The sequence below is a fragment of the Stegostoma tigrinum genome, chromosome 7 (genome assembly GCF_030684315.1).
Source record: "Stegostoma tigrinum isolate sSteTig4 chromosome 7, sSteTig4.hap1, whole genome shotgun sequence".
NCBI lineage: Eukaryota > Metazoa > Chordata > Chondrichthyes > Orectolobiformes > Stegostomatidae > Stegostoma > Stegostoma tigrinum.
The window spans coordinates 82,586,998-82,603,186 of record NC_081360.1 but is presented as its reverse complement, the minus strand read 5'-3'; the positions used below and the strand labels follow the sequence as shown (position 1 = coordinate 82,603,186).

The following is a 16,189-nucleotide window of genomic DNA, read 5'->3' as shown; positions in this document are numbered from 1 at the left end:
TGTCTACATCTACTGGACTACAGATTCTGTAAACTCTTGTTTACATGTCATGAATGGTAGTGATGAACAGTAAAGTTTAACCTAAGTCCGAATTGGTTTTCCTTTGTGATCTATATTTTTGGGAGACCTTCTAACTGTTAATACTGAAGCATTAAATCTGTGCGAATTCTCATTTTCAACTTGTAAGTAATCTCATGACATGCTTTTCTACATGAGACATATTTACTTCTAGAAAACAAAACTCTGAATGCTACTTAAGTATTTTAGATTCTATTAGGGGAAGTCTGGTGTATCCCAATTTAAACTAGGGAGTTTTGTAGAGACGCTGACAAAATGCTTTTGACCTTCTCTCACTGACTATGGAATATGTACACAAGAAACTGCTGTTGCCTTTTCTCTTTAGATACTGCTCAATTGTTACATTTTTTGAAGAATTAAATTTCTCTGCAGCAATAATGTTGTAATAAAGCTCTTGAAGCTTTTTAAATGTAGCAATATTTCTGAGTAGGACTCAAGAATCTTGTGAAAACTGTTTTGCAAGGATTTTAAATCTGCTCAGTCTTATTAAAATGGCAAAAGTATGTCTTTCTTACTTCATTTAAAAAAAACAAAATGATAGATCTGCACTTTTCCCCATTTTCAAAATGACAACCACGAGTCTCCTTCTAAATTCATGATTTTTAGGAAAATATTTTCAGACTTCAAAATACTTTGCCTAATATATCTGATTTGTAGTAGCTTTTAAAGCTCTTTTTGCAGCTCCTGTTCAATTCTGGATTCAGCATTCAATTTTTTTTGGTGTTGTTTGCCTGCATTTCAAAAAAGTTGCATTTGCTGCTCTGCAGCACCGTCCTGCAGCTTTCTTTGTTAAATATATTTGAACTTTAAATGGATACTTAAAGTCTTTGAGAGATAATGGGAACTGCAGACGCTGGAGATTCCAAGATAATAAAATGTGAAGCTGGATGAACACAGCAGGCCAAGCAGCATCTCAGGAGCGTTCTAGGCCCGAAACGTCAGCTTTTGTGCTCCTGAGATGCTGCTTGGCCTGCTGTGTTCATCCAGCTTCACATTTTATTAACTTAAAGTCTTTGACTGTTTCAGAACTTTAAACAATAGTGTCCACCACTGGTCATTATGCCACATTCATGAGATTGATTAACCCTATGGATAAGTGTATTTATAATGGTGAAAAAAAATTACAAATCAAAACAGACATTACAGTTGAGCAGCTGAATTCAGTGTGTGCAGTCAGGCCATCTGGTAGCCAGAGTTACAGCCTTTTATATAGACAGCGCCGGTAGTCCTTTAATACCTCTTAAAGGCAAAGGTACACTCAAAAGTCTCAAAAACAGAACATTCTACCCTTTTTATGATTCCATGATTATCTTCACAATGTTTCACAGTATATGATGCAATTCACAACAGGTAAGGACAGCTGTTTCCTTTCCTAAAGGACATTAGTGAATCAGATGGATTTTTGCAACATTCCACGACATTTCACAGTTATCATTTGTTACTTAAAATTATTATGTGTAAATTACACCACCAATCATAGTAGGATTTATTAAAATAAAAGAACTGTGGATGCTGTAAATCAGGAACAAAAACAAACAGAACACTGAGGAAGGGTCACCAGACCCGAAACGTTAATTCTGTTTTCTCCTCCACAGATGCTGCCAGACCTGCTGAGCTTTTCCAGCAACTTTGTTTTTGCTAGTAGGATTTGTACCCAGGTTCCCACAACCTTGCCTAGCTCTGTGGACATTTAGGCCATTACCTACCCCTGTACATAAGTCACGAAATAGGGCTGAATGGGAATTAATAAACTTCCATGAATTGTTGACTCTCGTGCTCAAGTTTGTGAAGTATATTGAAACAACAAATGGAAAGGATTTTGGCAGCTGAAAATAAACAGTTCCTTAGTTTGTTTTGGAAAAGTTATGTTTATTTTTGCAATTACAGTTGAACAGGATACACTTTGCGAACAATGGAAATGCATAAAAATCACTCATCTCCCAAATTAAACGCTGCTTTATTACAGAGATAATTGGAACTGCAGATGCTGGAGAATCCAAGACAAACATGATGAAAGGTCTAGTCTCAAAATGTCAACTTTCCTGCTCCAATGGTGCTTGGCCTGCTGTGTTCATCCAGCTCTATACGTTGGTTTATGACATGTAAGTTTCACAATCTCTCATCAGCTGGACATAATGACTAATTAATTGGTTAACTTAACAGTGAAAATCTGCCACTAAAGACATTGAAAATTTGTCATAATATTTTTTGAGATTTTGCGTATGTTCATATTGTTTCTGCTTATTATTATTTGATCTACTAATGTCTCAGGTAGTATGTTATCTGAAAGTCCTGGTCATCAGCAATAATTTTGTCTGAAGACACCTAAAAAACAGATTTGTCCCAACTTGTGTATGTAGAATATTGTGATCTCTCCTGTGCTTTGCATATTTAAGAAAAATGCCAGCCACAAAGTTTTGCACATATCCTTGCACAGTTCAATGTGTAAATTGGGAAGTTGCCAAACATTTTCCCAATTACCCTAAACTTCACTACATCAGTATCTTATGGAGAGACTCAGCATTCAGAGATCTGAAGGAGCAAATGAGGTCATAATCCTGGGAGAGGCAGTCAGCATCATTGAGAGGAGCCAAGGAGCTGAGGACGGCAAGATGGCCAGTCAGCATTACAGAAAGAAACAGATGAGGTGATGCTCAAAGGGCAAGCAGTCAGTTTCACTGAGAGGAGTTGATGGGCTAAGTACTCTGAAACAAGCAGTCACCATCAATGGGAGGAGTGAACGAGATGATCCTCCTAAGACAAACAGTCAGCAACACCAAGGCTAGCAGGTGAGGTGATGGTCCCAGAAAAGGCAGTCAGTGTTACTAAAAGGATTGGATGAGGTGATGATCCTGAGACAGGCAGGTGTGTGAGAACGAGGGGGATCCTCTTAGGGCGGTTGTGGCGGGGGTGGGGTGTGAGGGATGTGTTGCGGGAAATGTGGGAGACGTGGTCAAGGGCATTCTTGATCACTGTGGGGGGAAAGTTGCGGTCCTTGAAGAACTTGGACAGTGATCGAGAACGCCCTTGACCGCGTCTCCCGCATTTCCCGCAACACATCCCTCACACCCCGCCCCCGCCACAACAGCCCTAAGAGGATCCCCCTCGTTCTCACGCACCACCCCACCAACCTCCGGATACAATGCATCATCCTCCGACCCTTCCGCCATCTACAATCCGACCCCACCACCCAAGACATTTTTCCATCCCCACCCCTGTCTGCTTTCCGGAGAGACCACTCTCTCCGTGACTCCCTTGTTCGCTCCACACTGCCCGCCAACCCCACCACACCCGGCACCTTCCCCTGCAACCGCAGGAAATGCTACACTTGCCCCCACACCTCCTCCCTCACCCCTATCCCAGGCCCCAAGATGACATTCCACATTAAGCAGAGGTTCACCTGCACATCTGCCAATGTGGTATACTGCATCCACTGTACCCGGTATGGCTTCCTCTACATTGGGGAAACCAAGCGCTTTGCAGAACACCTCCGCTCAGTTCGCAACAAACAACTGCACCTCCCAGTTGCAAACCATTTCCACTCCCCCTCCCATTCTTTAGATGACATGTCCATCATGGGCCTCCTGCAGTGCCACAATGATGCCACCCGAAGGTTGCAGGAACAGCAACTCATATTCCGCCTGGGAACCCTGCAGCCAAATGGTATCAATGTGGACTTCACCAGTTTCAAAATCTCCCCTTCCCCCACCGCATCCCAAAACCAGCCCAGTTCGTCCGCTCCCCCCACTGCACCACAAAACCAGCCCAGCTCTTTCCCTCCACCCACTGCATCCCAAAACCAGTCCAACCTGTCTCTGCCTCCCCAACCTGTTCTTCCTCTCACCCATCCCTTCCTCCCACCCCAAGCCGCACCCCCATCTACCTACTAACCTCATCCCACCTCCTTGACCTGTCCGTCTTCCCTGGACTGACCTATCCCCTTCCTACCTCCCCACCTATACTCTCTTCACCTATCTTCTTTTCTCTCCATCTTCGGTCCACCTCCCCCTCTCTCCCTATTTATTCCAGAACCCTCACCCCATCCCCCTCTCTGATGAAGGATCTAGGCCCGAAACGTCAGCTTTTGTGCTCCTGAGATGCTGCTTGGCCTGCTGTGTTCATCCAGCCTCACATTTTATTATCTAAATTACTTTAACTGAGTGCATGGAGAATTTGCATTAATGTAGATGAATTACGAACCCAAATAGTTGTACAGGAGTATGATATGATTGCAGTTATGGAGCCAAGGCGTTAGGATTACCAAGATTTAGAACTAAACATTCAAGTGTAATCAATCTTTAGGCAGGACAGGGAAAATCAAAAAGGAGGTTGAATGGCATTATTAGTAAAAGATAGAATCAGTCCAATTGTTAATGCCTTTGTTAATGGCATTATTGTCAATGACACATGAAATGCATATACAGTATCAGTCTGGGTCAAGCTAAGAAGCAGCAAGGGGCATGAGTGCGAGCTATCTACAGTCTTCCAAACAGTAGTGGTGTAGTAGGAAGTGCGTTAAATAGGAAATTAGATATGTATGTAATGAGAATGCTACAGTAAACATGGGTGACTTTAATCCACATAAAGACTGTTAACTGGGCAAACCACATTTACATAATCCTGTGACAGATGAATTCCTGAGGGTGAGTAAGATGAAATTTTTGGAACTGTATGTTGAAGAACCAATTTGGAAAGGCTATTCATGTTTAGTTTTGTATATTGATGAAGTTTAATTTACAACAACAACAACAATTTACAATCTACAATTTACAGTTTAATTTACAATCCTGTGTTGACAGATGTTTAAGGTAAAAGAACATCTAACATGATAAATTTCCTCATTATAATAGAAAATTAAGTACTCCAATCCAAAACTAGGATCCATAATATAAGTTAATGAAATTATAAATATGGAGTGGAGGGAGTGTGTTGACTGTGATAAACTGGATAATGTCAATAAAAGGCATAACAACAGACTGACAATGTAGATATTTGAGGTATTGCAGCAACTGTACATTCCATTTATTGTAAAGGGCCACAAAGGAAAAGTGGTTCAACTGCTGTTAACGAAAGAAACTAAGGACAGCATTAGGTCTAAAGAAGAGTCATACAAACATGCTCACAAAGGGAGAGAAACTGAGGACTGGGAACAGAACAGAGTAGAATTCAGCAAAGGGGAGCTGAGTGCTTGGTTAAAAGGGGAAAATAGGCTATGAGAGTAAAGTTGGAAAGAACATAAAAGCAGACTGTAAGAACTTCGATAAGTGTGTAAGATGAGAAGGATTAACGGAGATAAATGTAGGCCCCTTCTAGTCTGAAGCAGGAAGATTGATAATGAAGAACAAAGAAATGTTACACCAGCAGAACAATTACTCTAGATCTGCCTTCATACAGCTGAAGAAACAAAAAAATCTTTCTAGAATGCCTCATGAAGCAATGGTCTTTTTTGCGAGGGAAGAATTGAAGGAAAGTTGTACCCGAACCAAAAGCACTTGAGAAATAAACATGACTGAGAGCTGATAAATTCCCAAGGCCTAATCATATAAATCCTGGCAATCAAATTACTCAATTTGTTGGTTATTACCTTCCAAAATTCTGGTAGATTGGATCATGGCAAATCTAATGCCACCTTTTACAAAAGGAGGGAGGGAGAAAACTGGGAATCACAGGCCACATAATCAAACATTGGTTGCAGGAAAAATGCTGGAATCAGTTATAAAGAATGGCATTTAACTAACCTATTGGAGTTCTTTTGAAGATGTAACCAGTAGAATAGATGAAGCATGTTGCATTTGGGGTGGATGCAATTTCAGCATTTAAAAGACATCTACATGGGTACAGAATAGGAAGAATTTAGAGGGATATGGATCAATGCTGGCAAATGGGGCTAAATTAATTTAGGATATTTGTCAGCATTGATGAGTTGGACCAAGCGGTCTGTTTCCAAATTGTGCCACATTTTGACTCTGAGTCTATGAGTGATGTTGTTGGCTTGAAGTGCTGAATGGCCTACCTCTGCTTATTTCATTTTTTCAGTGTTTGTAGAAATTTACAATAAAATAATTTCCTGTTACCTTTTTCTCTCTATCCATTTTTCCTTTCCTCACTATCTTGCTTTCTCTGCAGTATTTGTCATTGAATTAAATATTCAAATTTACACTTTCTGCTTTCAAGTTTACTTGCCTCAGTTAAGGCACTTTAATCTGATAGTTTGAGGAGGTACATGTTGGCTCATCTACAAATCCTCTAAATCATCTCTTCAAAAGGTGCTGAGCTGGAATAAATGGTTGTTTAATTGATAAGTTGTAATATTGTTTTGTCTGTGTGTCTGTTGTCGGGCTGGAGTCAACCAAATATATTAATTTCTAATCTCATTTGATGAGGTAGGTTTGGAATGAGACTTGTGTGGAAATATTCTCAAAAACCAAATGTTCTGAATGGCCTGTTTCTGTCTTTTAGATTTTAAGTGCCATTTGGTGATTCCTTCCTCTATTCCTTTGATGAGATTTGGCATACCTGACATTGTTCTATTGCCCTGTTCTTTTTCACAAGCCGGCATTCTGTGCTTCTCTGAAAAATGTGTTTCTTGCAAGGACATTGAGTGCAATTCATTCTCACTCATATTAATGTTCCATTAAAATCCATTTATTCTCAAAGTTATAAAGCAAAACTGGTTCACAAATTCAGAGCACAGCTTCTGCTGCTGTGTCCTCCTGTTAATTCCACTGGAGGTCCTCAAGATTGAGTTTTAATACATCTTTGTCATACACACCAAGCAGTTGCCCATTTAGTCCTTAATGTCATTATTGTTATAACTTAAGGCAAGACTCAGTGCGGTAATAAGGAAAGAGAATATTCTATTAGAGACAAAAATAGAAATTGCTGAAGAGCACAGCAGGTCTGGCAGCATCTGTGGAAAGAAATCAGAGCTAATGTTTCGGGTTGAGTGACCCTTCCTCTGAAAATTGTATTGCTATTTTCTGCTCATCTTAGCCATAACATGAACAATAGCAGTCAAAATTAGCCTTTGGATCTCAACATAATTAATTAGACAAGTTGCTAATGCTCATCACATCTTCATATGAAAGTTAGTTCTCATGTAGCCTCTGATTTCAGACCACCTTCCTCATCAGCAACTGACTCCTCATCATTCTACATTTAGGTATATACATATTCTTAAAAAAAATTTAGGTGACATTTCTGGTTGTTCCTATGAAGGCACCTCATCAAACTGCATTAAAACCAGGTAGGAATGGCAATGTCTCCATTACTCATGCCAGACAATATTCGGATGGGCACAAAGGAAACTCAAACCTATTGTGCTTAAATTATTAACGTGAGGCCGAAGGGCCAATTTCTAATTCTGATCCTCACCATCTGACTAAGGTCAGTTACAAACAATATTAAGGTCAGTTATAAACAGTATTATAGGGTTAACCGCAACCCTGACCCTAACCCTATCGCAGTAGGAATTGCCAATGTTGGAGTCTGAGACAACAAAGCGTGGAGCTGGGTGAACACAGCAGGCCAGGCAACACAAAGGAGGAGAAAGCTGATGTTTCAGGTCTGGACCCTACTCCAAGGTGTGGAGCTGGATGAACATTTCTGAAGAAGGGTCCAGGCCTGAAACGTCAGCTTTCTGCTCCTCTGACGCTGCTTGGCCTGTTGTGTTCATCCAGCTCTACACCTTTTTATCTCAGTATTATGGTTCATTGTTTATATCTGAGTCTTGCTTTCATCTTAAATTATGCCCATAATATTCATAAGGGAAAACAATTATTTGGTATAAGCAATAAAGACTCATTAAAGTCCTCTTCGGAGGAATTGCAATGGAAATATGCAAGAAGGATTTAGGAGCAGAAAAAGTAGTTTGAATTTTTAGTTGCATTATGCTTTAGAATTTAAGTACAAATAGATTTTGAAGCATTAGTATGCCTGTCAAAGAATTACACTCAGTGTCTGTCCACATGACACAATTTCCAGTGAGCTACAGACTGATGGCATCAGTAAAAAGCTGTAAGAGGAGAAAACTCATTTTTTAGACGTGATGAGGATCCTGCACACCGTTCCTTGTCCATTTGCTAGCCAGAAAATGTTTGTAACATGTTCTAATTTTACTCCTCTTTCATCCTCCAAATTGAACCTCTAAAATAATAGAATTAGCTCAGTGAGCCAAGAACTTCTTTGCTACAATTCATTGCTTAGGAACCTATATGTTGGTTTGACACAATACAGATGAAGTAGAGGTAGTATCTGAAATGTGTTTAATATTAAATGCCCTTTGTTATATTTCTTTTATTACTTGGGAGATTAAACATAATGTATCCCTGGAATACTTGTTATCACTTAGTGACATTTGCACCGAAAAAAAGGTTAATTTGTAGATGAATGTCCCAAAATGTGTACAGAACATATGACTTAGTCAGTTTCAATTTGAAACTATCTCAGGATCATTTATCATGTGTTCCTGCTTCCTGTAAAGCTGTATTATTAATTTCAAAGATTAATAATGTCTTTAACTTCCAAGGTGGATGACTCATGTAAGAAATGGTTTTTGCACCTACACAGTTATTATGTTACTAACACTGGTTCGCCCCCTTCCTGCTGAAACCTATTACATCCCCAGTCCAACTTGCATTGAATTACACGGAATGAACAGCACAAAATAGGTCTAAAGGCCCAAGTGACTTTCACACAATTTTTTGTTTGATATACCAGTGGCTGCTCAGCAAAACTGCTAAATCTTAAAACAGTAACAAGATCATTTGCCGTAATACACTGGTGTTCCTGCAATATTTTGCCTATGAATATTAAATGATCCTTTTAAGGATATTTAGGGCTGTTAGCATCCCATTAAAAACTCAGTAAAACATAATTCAAAGAATATTTTCAAGAATGTTCACAGTATCAAAGACGGTTTGAGTGAAGATTGGTGTCAATTTAATGATCTTCCATTCATGCTGACTTAGAGAACCTCAACAGTGTACCCTGAAGGAAGTATACAATTACTAACAGCAATTTCTGAATTTTTACAATGAACTGCACAGCTACAGGGTGGTGTCTGAGCAATGTTTTTGTGACTGGTAGCCTATGTTCACTGGGATTCCTTAGGGGTCAGTGTAGGAGCTCTTACTATTTGTGGTATATATAAATGATTCAGGCTGGATATAGAAGGGTTGGTCAGTAAATTTGCAGATATTACAAAAATTGTTGGGGGGGGTCGCGGTTGTAAATAGCGAGAAGCACAGCCTAAGATTACGCAAAGATATAGCTGGGCTAGTCAGATGGGCTGATCAGGGGCAAATGAAATTTAGTATGGATAAGTTTGTGGGCACTTGGGAAGGACAAACAAGACAAGGGAATACATGAATGGCAGGAGCATAGAAACTCCGAGGATCAGAGGGATAGCAAGAATTGCATATGCTGGAGTTAGAGGCAACCAAGTGTGGAGCTGGGGGAACACACAGGCCAAGCAGCATCAGAGAAACTGGAAAGCTGATGTTTTGGGTCGGGACCCTTCTTCAGAAATCAAGACCCGAAACGTCAGCTTTCCTGTTCCTCTGATGCTGCCTGGCCTGCTGTGGTCATCCATCTCCACACTTTGAGCATCAGACAGATCTCCGTGAACACATCCACTGATATCTGAAGACAACAGGACAGGTAGATAAAGTGCTTAAGAAGGCATATGGGTTTCTTGCCTTTTTTTAGCCAAAACATAGAGTTTAAGTGCAAGGAGGTTATATTGGAATTGTATGAGGTGTTGGTTAGACCACAGCTGGAGCACTGTCTGCAGTTCTGGAATTCACATTACGGGAGGAATGTGATTGCTTTGAAGAGGGTCTAAGGGACTGAAGAGGAGATATATCAGGATATTGCTTGGGATAGAGAGTGAAGAAAGATCTTTTTCACCAAGAAGTTTTCTGGGATTCTGGACCTCACTGTGTGTAAGGTTGAAAGAGGTAGAAACCCTCAAAACATCCCAGAAATACACTTGTAATGCTACAGGCTACAAGGCATTAGACCAAATGATGGAAAATGTGAGTAGAATAGTCGCAATAAAAACAGAAATTACTTGAAAATCTCAGCAGGTCTGACAGCATCTATAGAGAGAAACCAGTTGACATTTTGAGTACATTGACACTTCTTCAGAAGTGTCAACCAAAATACTAAGTCTACTTTCAGTTCACAGATTCTGTCAGACCTGTTGAGTTTCTCCAGAAATTTTTGTTTATGTTTCAGATCTTCAGAATCCATAACTCTTTGCTTTAATATAGAATAATTAGATGGTTGCTTTTGTCTGGACTAGCCTTGATGGGCGAAAGGGCCTTTTTTCTGTGCTGCAGATCTCTAGGACTCTAAATCTGGAATTTAATATTGATTCAGAATAATAAAGATAAACGTTGATAGTTTAGTTGCTATTACAGCTATCAAATCCAGGCTAAAGACCTGAGCGTATCAGATTTTATCAACGTTTTTGATTTAAAAGCTCCTGGCTGAATTTTCCAGCAGCTGAAGGGAGGAGATAATTTCTACATCCAACCAACAAGTGCTATTTCCGTACGGCTTGTGGGTCTGTTCTACACACACCACAACTCATGTTGACCTGCTATCTCCCCCTCTGTAATATTTGTCTTTCCACCCCATCTGTGCAATATCTCAACACTGCTTCCTCTTGCCCTGTTCATTCTGTCTCTTCTTTCCACTCATGGCTGCACTCTTCCAGCACAGCAAATCCCACATGTCAGCCAATCAGGTGGCCTCTTAATTCAGTTAGCTGCTGGCTGGAAAATGTAGGGAAAAAGATATTGAAATGAAATCATGCCACAACATTCAATGTGCATTTCTGATTTCCCAAACTTATATTAGCATTCCCTTCTCCCTCTATCACATCTTTACACTTATTAGGAACATAGTATTAATAAAGAAAATCATTGTATGTAATGACTGATAGATTATTACTCTTGAATATATCTCTACATGTGCACTTAAAATGTGAAGGGTTTTACCTTGTGAAGTAAGCTATTTAATTGCAAGTTATTGTATCTGCAAAAAAAATCGTTGCATAGCTCAATTGAAGAGTCACCATAGATCACCTTGCTATCTCACCCTGCTCAAAATCAGACTCAAGCAGTATGCAGCATAAGGCCAGAATAAAACTTCTTTGCTTTTGTGATTCGTTACGAAATAAATGTGCTCATGCGCTGATAGCCGGAGAGGCCCCCACATGTGTCAGGAATAAATCTTGCAATCCTTCTAATTTTCAAGCACACAAAGTCTTATAATCAGCTTAAAAGTGCTGATGACAGCTGACATACTGACCTCACACCAATACTTTGTTGGAAGATCTTGGCAATGTGCAGCTGTGAAAAGCTTTCAATTTTTTTAGATGGATTTAATTTTTACCTTTCAAATGGATGTTTGTTTTCAGTTCAAGATTATTGGTGACAAACAGTAGTATTTTCAGGAAGAGGGCTTGTTCCACTTGCATGGAAACATTTTTAAGTACAAAAAGCATGCAAGCCCAAATATCATGCATCTAGATTAATAGGAAGGGGCAATATGTTCAAAAGGTGCTTAAAAGGACTTATCCAAAGTGGTCTCCATTTTTTAGATCTGATGTGCTGCCATGGGTTTTTTATTTACATTCCTGATACGTTTTTCCTCGTCTTTGTCATCCAGTAAGTGAGGATATTTCATTTCCTTACATTTATTTCCTGTGCCAGACTCAACAATTTTGAAACCTGATTCAAATTCATCATCCAGCTTTGCTCCCAAGCTTCTCTTTACTGACATCACTTTTTATAAATAATTGATTATCATCAGTTCATTTTGATTTTTCTGCTGAATTATAAGTTTGTGAAGAGAGAAATGTATTCTTTTCCTCAGCTTGGAAGGACAATTATGTTTGCTTTGGTGTTTTTAAAAGCCATAATTAAAGTTGGGATGAGTTGGGCGGGACTTTCAAATGCCCGTGAGGTTGATGTTGCTTTGACATTAATGCTGTCAATCTGTAATGTTCAAAACAAGGGCAGATGGTGGGTTTATTTTGAACATTACAGATTGACAGCATTAATGTCAAAGCAACATCAACCTCACAGGCATTTGAAAGTCCCGCCCAACTCATCCCATCTTTAATTATGGCGGGAGGAAGTGGTGTTGATGCTGCTGGGATCCCTCTCACTTCATGTTAACTGACTGATGAACTTCTCAAAGAGCTTATTGGTGACCTGGAGTGGTCCAGAAGAAAATTTTTCAATTGGTGAGACTGAGCGGTGTAAGCCCTGGCGCACTTTAGTGCACACCTCTCAAGAGACGTTCAACGTGTACCTTGCCTCTATGAGAGTTCAACACTTATGCTGACTAAACAGAGTGTTATGACTGCCTCGCAGTTAATCTGCTCTGAGTCTGCAACTTGCAACCCATTTAAAGATGGCTAAGATCCAGAAATGATCCATGTGTCAGGTTTCTCATCTGCCTTTACAGCAGAATTGTATTCAGACTGAAGTCTTGATTGCTAGTTGGAGAGCCGGTGTATAAACTACCCTGCCTTTCAAGAAAGTCCCATTGAACTACACACCAATCAGGCATTGCTGGGGTTGCCACTGGCCCTTTGCTTGGAATCAAAACCTTTTGGGGCCCAAGTCTGGCCCACTGAGAGTTGCCGTCCAATCAGAGACCAGCAGCTCTTGCATTTAGCAGTGCTACTGAAGAAGCCATAACAGCTGCATGATGAGTAACTGTTCCCAGAATCCTAGGATAATAAATGAGGCCTCCGGATGGGCGACTGGGGAACTAGCTCACCAGGATACCTTTGCAACCTTCCCATGGTTACTTTGTCTCCATTGACAGCATGGAAAGAGATTCCTCTTCACAATGATAGCCTGGCAATTGTGACCTTTCTTCATTAAAATTTGAATTTGTTACAGATGCTGAGAGGACACCTCAAGATAGAAAGATTGGGAGGTTCTCTTACCCTTATTGGTGGGTGAAAGCTTGAGGGTTTTTTTTGTTGGAACAAGGCCATTCGTGAGTTCTCTCAGTTATTAGTTGCACCACAAACTGCCCTTTGGTCATGAGGTGGCATATTAAGTGAGTTCATTGCTGAACGGATGTTCCCAATACAATATGCAGTTTGGACCTCCGTTTGATCCTGAGTTCAATCACATTGAACTCGGCCCCGTATACATTCCACTATGGAGGAAACCCGGAAGTGAGGCAATCCATTGCAATGGATCCCAGAGTTTAAAAACCAGATGGGAAAACACACCAGTGCTTCTTCAGAGGCTGCGCTGAGCATGTTACCAAGCAGGGTAACGAAACGTCTGTGGAACAACAAACCAGCTCAGCAAGCCAACCAACCTCAACCCCCACAACCCGAGCTACAGATCTACGCCAAACCTTATAGGTAAAATCTTGCCTATAATTTCAACACTGCTGGATTACGCTGAATTGATCTACCAGTGTGACCGCTGTAGCCTCAATCACCCCTATCTATACACTGCAAGGCTTTCCAACTTTTTTAACTGAACTAAAAGTTCTGAAGCCCCAACTTTATGCTTGTTGTCCCTTCTCCCCTGCCCCTAAACCATTGACTGCTGAAGAGGAGGAAGGGAAAAATAAAAAAAGTGAACTCAGTTGCAAGTGGTATTGAGGAAAAACAACAATAGAACAGGAAAACTCAGCAAAATTATGCCTTTTTTTTAAAAAAATGAAGGTATCCAATTAAAACAAGAAAGAACGGACAGAGGAAAATAAGAAAAAAGGCCATTCAGCCTCTCAAGCCTATTCCTCTATTCATTGAGATCATGGCTCATCTGTGACATAACTTCATGTACCTGCCTTTGGCTCATATCCCTTAATACCTTTGGGATTTTTTTTTCTATTATGCAGATTTAAAATGAACAACTGATCTTGCATGACTACCATTTGTGGAAGAGAGTTACAAACCTCTACCACCCTTTGTGTGTAGCAGTGCGTCCTAATACCTTTCCTAAATGGCCTGGCACTAATTCTCAGACTATTTCTAGAATTCAGAACCAATGGAAACAGTCTATCTTTATTTACCCTGTCTTTTCCTGCTAATGTCTTGAAGACTTCAATCAGATCACCCTGAACCATTTAAATCTTGGAGAAAACAGGCTTAACCTGTACAGCGTTTGCTCATAACTTAACCCTGAAGTCCAGTTATCCTTCTAAAAAAACTATGTTGTATTCCCTCCAAGGCCAATAATTCCTTTCCAACACGCAGTGTTCAGATTTGCTCACAGTTCTCCAAGAGGGCTCTGACCATGATTTTGTATAACTGTAGCATAACCTCTGCATCCTTTCGCTCTAACCTCTGGTTATGAAGGCTAGTATTCTATTAGCTTTTTGAATAGCTTCTGCACCTATTTGTGGCATTGTAAAAACCTAGGCTCCTGAACTCCCAAGTCTCTTTGAGCATCCACTATATTCAAATTCATACCATCTAGATGACAACAGTAAAAAAAGTCTACAAAAGGTCTACAAAATCATGACGGGTATAGACAGGGTGGATAGCAAGAAGCTTCTTCCCAGAGTGGGGGACTCAGTTACTAGGGATCATGAGTTCAAAGTGAGAGGAGGAAAGTTTAAGGGAGGTATGCATGGAAAGTTCTTTACGCAGAGGGTGGGGGGTGCCTGGAACGCGTTGCCAGCGGAGGTGGTAGACGCAGACACGTTAGCGTTGTTTAAGATATATTTGGACAGCTACATGGATGGGCAGGGAGCAAATGGACACAGACCGTTAGAAAATAGATGTCAGGTTAGTCAAAGGATCTTGATTGGCGCAGGCTTGGAGGGCCGAAGGGCCTGTTCCTGTGCTGTAGGTTTCTTTGTTCTTAGTTCTTTGTTCTTTGAAGTGAAGTCACTAAGAATGAAAATTATTGATGGCCTTCTCCTTAGAATAGAAAGGTTAAGAGGAGATTTGGTGGAAGTTTTTAAAACTGTGAAGTATTTAGAAACAGTAAACAAGGAGAAACTATTTTCAATATTTAAAGCTTAGGGTTAGATTTAATGTGATTGGCAAAATGCCAAGTCAGAAGACAACAAAAAAAGGCCACACTTGGAAGTGAATGTATAGGTTGTACCATTTTGAAGCATTCAAGATCATTTGGATCAGTGGGCATCATTTGCTAGTTTTATAGCTTTTACCTTCTGGGAAAGGCAATATAAGGAAAGGTTTATTTATGAAGATTCAATGGTAACTTTCAAAATGAATTAGATAGTATTTAAATGAGTAAAATTGCAATGGTATTGATGGAAAAGTGGAGCTAATTGGATTGCTTTTCTAAAAAGTTGGTGCAATTTCCATGGGCTAAATGATGATTTCCTGTGTTTCTAACCAGTATAAGATATGAATGGTGTCAGAGGGATGTATAAAAGAAAGAAGGAGAGATAAAGTTATGCAGAAACATAGAAAGAAGAGAATAAAATCAAAGACTTGTCTATAACATATATATTAGTCAGTAAGACAATATCCCAGGCTACACTCCAATTAACTTGCACACTTACTAATTTCAACTTTAAGACGAAACAATTTTCACTTAAGAAGGTCCAAACAAGTAAATAATCTTCTGAAGAAAATAACCTAATCCCCCAGGTAACATTTATTTCCCCTTGAATCTCTGGTCACTTAACAAAGGAGATAAGGCAATATCTTTAAGAGGCTTAATCCTGCTTTCTCCCCATAAACATTGATCACATTTTCCCCAAATGCTATATCTAGCCACCTCTTGAATGCAAGACGTTATTAAAAATTTGCAATGGTGCGTGCAAATAAATCATACAAGTAAGCATGTGCACTTAAATACACTTAACTGTCCACTCAGTGCAATAACTACCTACTGATCATAAGAAGAACCAGGTTACCCCAAAAGACTACCAGTGAAATGGAACCTTCTCATTGTTCCCAACCCTAACAAATCTCCTTAGTCAATCCTGTACAGTCTGTACTGCTCCCACTAGAAGCAGCATGATGTGGTGACACATTCCTCTTTCAGCCATTCAGGATATGCTGAGAATGACTAAACAATGCATGAGAATGTACTCACGTAAAATATGTAAAAATAGTGCACCTAAATACATAAATGCT

The 16,189-nt window shown here is 39.9% G+C and overlaps 1 long non-coding RNA gene across 1 annotated transcript in view; it reads left to right on the top strand.

Annotated features, from left to right (window-relative positions):
- The window catches only part of LOC132209851 (uncharacterized), a 162,380-nt gene that overhangs the window by 97,754 nt on the left and 48,437 nt on the right, over window positions 1-16,189 (top strand). The window contains exon 2 of the long non-coding RNA XR_009445994.1: window positions 2,045-2,180. This is a non-coding gene — a long non-coding RNA (uncharacterized LOC132209851). The remainder of the gene's footprint in view (window positions 1-2,044; window positions 2,181-16,189) is intronic.